This window comes from Oratosquilla oratoria, chromosome 38 (genome assembly GCF_046742065.1).
Source record: "Oratosquilla oratoria isolate Oo_2021 chromosome 38, ASM4674206v1, whole genome shotgun sequence".
Classification (NCBI taxonomy): domain Eukaryota; kingdom Metazoa; phylum Arthropoda; class Malacostraca; order Stomatopoda; family Squillidae; genus Oratosquilla; species Oratosquilla oratoria.
Window position 1 is genome coordinate 2,650,148 of NC_134814.1, and position 6,417 is coordinate 2,656,564.

General features: G+C 41.0%; 1 long non-coding RNA gene across 1 annotated transcript; it reads left to right on the plus strand.

The window, feature by feature from the left end:
• Window positions 1–2,504: 2,504 nt before the first annotated feature.
• Window positions 2,505–5,086, plus strand: LOC143019947 (uncharacterized). Its single transcript, XR_012965867.1, has 2 exons — window positions 2,505–2,870; window positions 2,913–5,086. It is a non-coding gene; the product is annotated as an uncharacterized LOC143019947 (long non-coding RNA).
• Window positions 5,087–6,417: the final 1,331 nt, after the last annotated feature.

Genomic DNA, 6,417 nt, shown 5'->3' on the forward strand with positions numbered 1-6,417 from the left:
TGTGTATGGATGATATTGTTATGTAAGGACGGGAGGGATGGGGATGGGGGGGTAGGGGGTGCTTATGTGTGAATGATATTTTGATGCAGCCCAAAGCGATTTCTTCCTGTCTTCCCTTTTTCTGCATGAGGGGACGGAGAGGGGAGGTTGCCGATTAAGTAAAGCGGCCTTGCTATGGATACACTGTGTTTTACTGCATTGTGTTTGACCCAAGGCAGTTGGCAGATGCAGGGATGACCCATCATCCATGAGGAGCTGAGATGGAAGGGGTGGAGGGGATGGTGGGAGTGAAATGGGTGGAAACAGGTACGTGCCTCTGACTTGGCTACCTCCCTTGTAAGGGGAAAAAGATCTTGATATATAGATGAATGTATGCACTATACAAGATATGAGCTATACCCAGGGTCTTGTCTCATATTTTTCACTTTATAAGTTTTAAGCCAGTTATGATTTTAAGTTGGGCTATATCACCTATGCTATTCCTGGAGTCACTGCATCAGTACAGCTATATTCCTTCACATCCTTCACATTTGTGGTCATTTTTCAATTTGTACCCACCCTGTCAACACTCGCCTTCATTTGGAAGTGAAGACCCTGGTCTCTGAACCAGAATCAGGAAGTTTCTATAAAATTTAACTGTATTTTCACCATCTTTTCACAGAAGGAGAACTTCAAGCCAATGATACAGAAACAGTCCCACACTAATACAACTAAGTCTGTGTCTTCTAGGTAGATCTATGGGAGGGCATGAGGGCTCTTGTCAGCTGCTGTAGGGTTGTGAGTTTCCAGTCAAACTTGAGGCAGCAATTGCTATTGTTACTCACCCATTCCAAAAAATCATTCAGTGGCTGTGGCCTGTTTCCTCAGGGCTGCAGGTCTCTTCCATGAGAAACCCAAAGTTACAGACTTGATTGACTGTAGTTTTAAAGGTGCTTGCTCAAAACTGCTAAATATTAACCATATGTGCTGCTCTGAGGGAATATTGTTCAGTGTAAAAGAAAAAAGTACACTTCAAAATATGTTAAGGACATGCACATACAGTATACAAAAAGACCCCTTAAAGGAGGGATGGTCAAGTCAAATCATGCATCTATCCAAAATCCATTTGTTGTTCCTCCCTGCTATACTGTTTAGTTCAAAGGCAACGCAGCAAGACAGCACTTTCACAGTAGGGCTTGATAGCTGTGGCCAATTCACCCCACACCTCACTGACTCACAAAATTTATTGAGCAGACAAGCATATTCTTTCAGGCTGTGTCATTTCCTCATGTGTTTACATTCTCTCTCCATTCACTCCTATCTTTTGCACTCCTCCTCCTTTGTTCGAGACATCCTCTTGCATTCAATGCTCCCTTCACCATGATAATCCACCTCATTCTTATTACCCTGAAGATCACTCCATCCAGTTCCACTTTACATTCTTTTCGTATTCCCCAATCATCTCAGCATTTTTTTATCTCTCCTATCTGACAGCCCTTTTACATAATACCTTCAACTTAACTTTTTGAGTTTGCGATACATTTTGAGGATATAGTCAACAAATCTGTCAGTATTACATATAAAAGTATATACATCACCAAACATTATTCCAGGCTTTGGTTGTTGTTGTTGTTGTTGTTCCCTAGACTGTCTGTCCGAGTAGTCCCATCTCCCCAAGGAATGCCACAGCCGAAACTGGGTTTCCCCACAAATCCTTTATAGAGTGTATGTTGTGTTGTTTGCATGCATGATTGTGTATAATGCAGTCTTCCATTATGTGTTGTATGGTATGGGGTGAAGTGTTACATCCTGGGCAGCTGTTCACAATTCGGTCATCCAGCCTCTTCAGGTAGCTTAGAAGTGCTGGGTGGTGGCCACACTGTAGTCTGGCCAGGTGAACTCTGTCCTTTCATGGGAGAGAGGATTCAGAAGAGTGGATATCAGGGGGTCTGGCATGCAGCAATGTGTTAATGGAGCGGTGAGTGATATGATTATGAATATGTTTCCGGAGGCTGGTATTTGGTGGTTGTGGAGGAAGAAAAGAGAGTATCTGTGTGTGATACAGGTCTTTGGGTGTTGTTTTAATGTTTCTTGGTGTGTGTGGGTGTTCTGCTATGTAGTGTAGCGGGTGTGATGTGTTTATGGTGGCTGCAGCAAGTGTTTGTGTGCTTCTCATGTCGAGGTGGTCCTTGACTTTGAGGACTTTTGTTTCATGGTGTAAATGGTCTGTAGGTGTTGTAATTGTGCAGCCTGTAATTGTTTTGGTTATATGCATACATAAGAAAATGATGAGACTTGGCTACCTCCCTCCCTTATAACAGGGAAGAACCCCTTGGTATAGAGATAGATTTTTGCAGAGGAAACTTCATTGTATGAAAAAAATTCTTACTGTGTGTGCATATATATACCAAAGGCCCTTTCCTACTTATAAGAGTGGAGGCCGAGTGAAAGCACATACTTCTTGCGCATTAAAACTCATTTTATGCCTCTCACCTCATACAAGATAATAAAAAACAGTGTCCAGATTTTAATCATTTAATCAGTAAAATCCCAAGGACAGGATTCTTTGGTAAAGGACATTGAAAAAACATACAAGATAAACATATTCCTAAAATTTCTATACAATGCATTCTGATCTGCATATTCACTTAACAAAATTCAAGATGAACTGAAGGCTAAAAATCCAATATATTTCCAGATTCAGTATGCTACTATAATGTTAAATTAACTTCTTCCACATGATGTACTTCATAGATTTTTGTACCAGTTAATGGCATCCAAGAGAGAGAGAAGAGGTAGATAGAGAGAGAGGAGAGAGAAGAGATAGAGAGGAGAGAGAAGATGCAGACAGAGAGAGGAGAGAGAAGGGGTCGACAGAGGGGAGAGACAAGGTAGACAGAGAGAGGAGTAGACAGGGAGAGGAGAGAGAAGAGGTAGACAGAGAGAGGAGAGAGAAGTAGACAGGGAGAGGAGAGAGAGGAGGTAGGCAGAGAGAGGAGAGAGAAGAGGTAGATAGAAGAGAGAAGATGCAGACATAGAGAGGAGAGAGAAGAGGTAGACAGAGAGGAGAGAGAAGAGGTAGGCAGAGAGAGAAGAGGTATGCAGAGAGAGGAGAGAGGAGAAATAGACAGGAGAGAGAAAAGGTAGACAAGATAGATTTATCACGAAATGTGACCATGTTGAAGAGGTTATCATAACAACTGATCCCAGGAGATTAATACACAAATGTTATTTCATGAATGCTGTGTCACTCTTTGGAATGGAAGGAATGTTTGAAGACTTATAAGAGAGACTTATGTGCACTGTATTAACCCTTCCACTGTGCAGGGGGGGGTTTCCCTTGGATAAATAATGTCACTTATCAACAGCAGTGAAAGGGCTAAAGACAATGAAAAATTAAAATCACAGACTACTTCAAGGTTTGAGAGATCTCTGGTTGTATGTAGTCAATTGTTCCTCTATATTCAAGATATCTTGCTGGTAACAGGTAAATTATATATGTGTAACAATTTTAATAAAATAGGAGGGGTTAATGACTGATGAAACTGTCCACAATAAAGAATCAATTGATTCAGTGATGTAGTACAGTGTACACTCTTTCTGACAAAACCCATGAGATTTCATTCACTTGAGGGTTGGACCTCTGGCTGAATAAGATCTTTATCAACTAAAACTTTTCAGGCTGGATGCTGCCCCTAAGTCACATTGAAGTGTCCAACACTTTCCAAAACTACATACAGTAAACTATGGTAGAGAAGAATTAGCGTGATGCTAGCCAAACCACTAATAAGGAGCTTGGGTTCCATCAAGGAGTCCCACTTAAGAAATGTAGAGAACCTCCTAAACAAATTTAGAGACTGCATTATGAAATACAAGACATTAGCCAGAATCAATATAAAACAATCATTTACCCATGTCCCAGTGGAGGGTGTAATAGAAACAGTAAGAGGGGTAGCTGACAAGATAAATAGCGAGAACCTTAAAGGGCTAAAGAGGGACTCATTGAGCTGGTTTCCCTCTGTATGATCTTTGTTCTCTTCACTTCTGAGTGAGAAGAATACCTGCAATACAGCGGCCTTGTTATGGTGTCTCCACCAAACACAAGTTCAGATAGTCTCTTCATGGATACACAGATGGGACACTATGAAACCATCTTTAACAGAGACTGGATGATGTGGGCAGAGCATACTGATGGCATATTAACCACCACCATAAACAGGAATAACTTGAAAGACATCATGAAGCATCTGGATAGTCAACCCCAGGATTCAGTTCATAACGGAAGAGGAGGTGGAGGGGTCTTCCATTTCTGGACACCATGGAAATAACAACAGAGGGCCCTAGGTACAAGGTGTACAACAAACCAACTAACTGGGATGATTTCTTCCATTACTTGTGTCCAGAAAAAGTGGCCACATGCTTCTTCCCATATGCCTACATGATTTGCAGTGAGTAGTTCTTACATGAAATTTATTAAAAATTATCTCTGCTTCCAGGCTGCTAGGTTACCCCAGGGGCCTTTTTCTTGGCTTGCAGAAGGCAGAGGTTACATAGCAACACTAAAAGGGTGGAAAATGAAGAATGAGAGATGTCGGGAGTTAAGCGGCACTTCCAACTTCTAAGAGGTTCCAAGACCCAGGTACTAAAGAATGCCAACATATAGACAGCCATGACATCAAGGATTAAAACTGCTGACCTAATGAAAAGTAAGAGAGACCGGGGTAATGAAGAATAGCATAGTTTATATGATACCTTGTGCTTCCTGCCCCAAGAATTATGATCCTTTCCCCTCTTTGCCTAAATCTTTATCACTAAAATTTGTGCAATCTTCACCACTATACACATAATTCACAACTCCCCTCCCTCACCCGACATAATTCTCTCAGACTCCTAAAATACCTCAGAGCTCTCTTCCCTCCACTTCCACCACCCACTGATCCACAAAATCCACCCTTGGATCACCCAAATCTCAACCAGCTTTAAATCTATATACTTTAGATGGGTACTATTTCATATTGGCATTCCTGACAATGAATAAACTGACAATGCAGTGCAAGAAATGCCTGCCAACAGACTACTATCTTGCACTATGATTTGCATAATGGAACACATGGCAAAAACACTGCAAATAAAACCTGACAAACCCAATATGCACTAATGGCCCTCTTCTCACCAATGAAGCTGATGCTTGTAAACAGCACTGATACATTTAAGAACAGGACCCATATGCCTTACCTATGACCATCTCATGACTAGAGAGAACTCTCCCACCTGCCCGTATGGTACACCTTTTATAATACAGTGCCCTCCCTACCTACACAACCTTTTGTAACATCCTACTCTTCCTCCTAAAACAATAACAATGTCCGTAATCTTAGCATCAATACCCATCATCCCTCTGAAGCTTTCAACAAGAGACAGGACTTCTGTCCAACCTATACCTGCATCACAGCATGAGAACCTGATATCTCCCAATAACCAAAGAATACCATACTCCTGCGTATACCCACCACCAATTAGCTAAACCAACACAAAGAGCTTAGACCACATGATATTGTCCATAACGAATCAAGTGCCAGTGAACTATTAGTGATAATAATAATAAAAAGACGAGAGTGAGTGAACACACAGCTGACCTTCACCATCACAGGATTACCAATGCCCTGGTGGGATACACACGAGACTGGACACTTCTGATAATGGAATGGGGACAAGATTTTATACAAGGATCATCAACAGAAATTGTGACATGTGCCTGAATAAACAGATGACTGAACGAGAGACTGAACCATCATAAGGTAAGCCATGTACAATAGCTGAATGAGCAAGAGAAGGGAGAGGAAAACCAGAGGCCACACTGGGATTGGCCATACAGGGGTAGGCCACACAGAAACAGACACCTTATCTTAATTGTGTAATACCTTCATATCATCCCTGTGTGTTCATTTCTTTGAGAAAGTCCTTTGTGGCAAAAATTGGGAAGTTAAAAGCTCATATCTTTGAGTTTCCTTTGCCATCAAAGTCCAACTTATCCATATCCAAGTTGAGAGACAAAATTAAGATATTTTGTCAGCAGTATATTAACAGTTAGTGCTTCTCATGAATTTGATTTAAAACATTGAAGAAATCATTTAACTTTGTCTTTGGATATATATCTTAACGGACACCTTGCACCTATAATATTTACAATATATACAAATTTCATAAATATACTGATTTTATAATGCTAAAATGTTCATTGTTCTCAAAGATAATTACATAAATATCATACTGACATGGTTTTTCAAAACTAAAGTTTTCTTTCAACTTATCTACTTGGGATTCTAATATATTTGGTGACACCTGGAGCTGCCTGCCACTGTTCTCAGAGAAGCGGAGGTGCCCATCTCCCAGATATGAAGCCCCCACCTTTCCACAAAGCAGCCATGGAGATTGCCA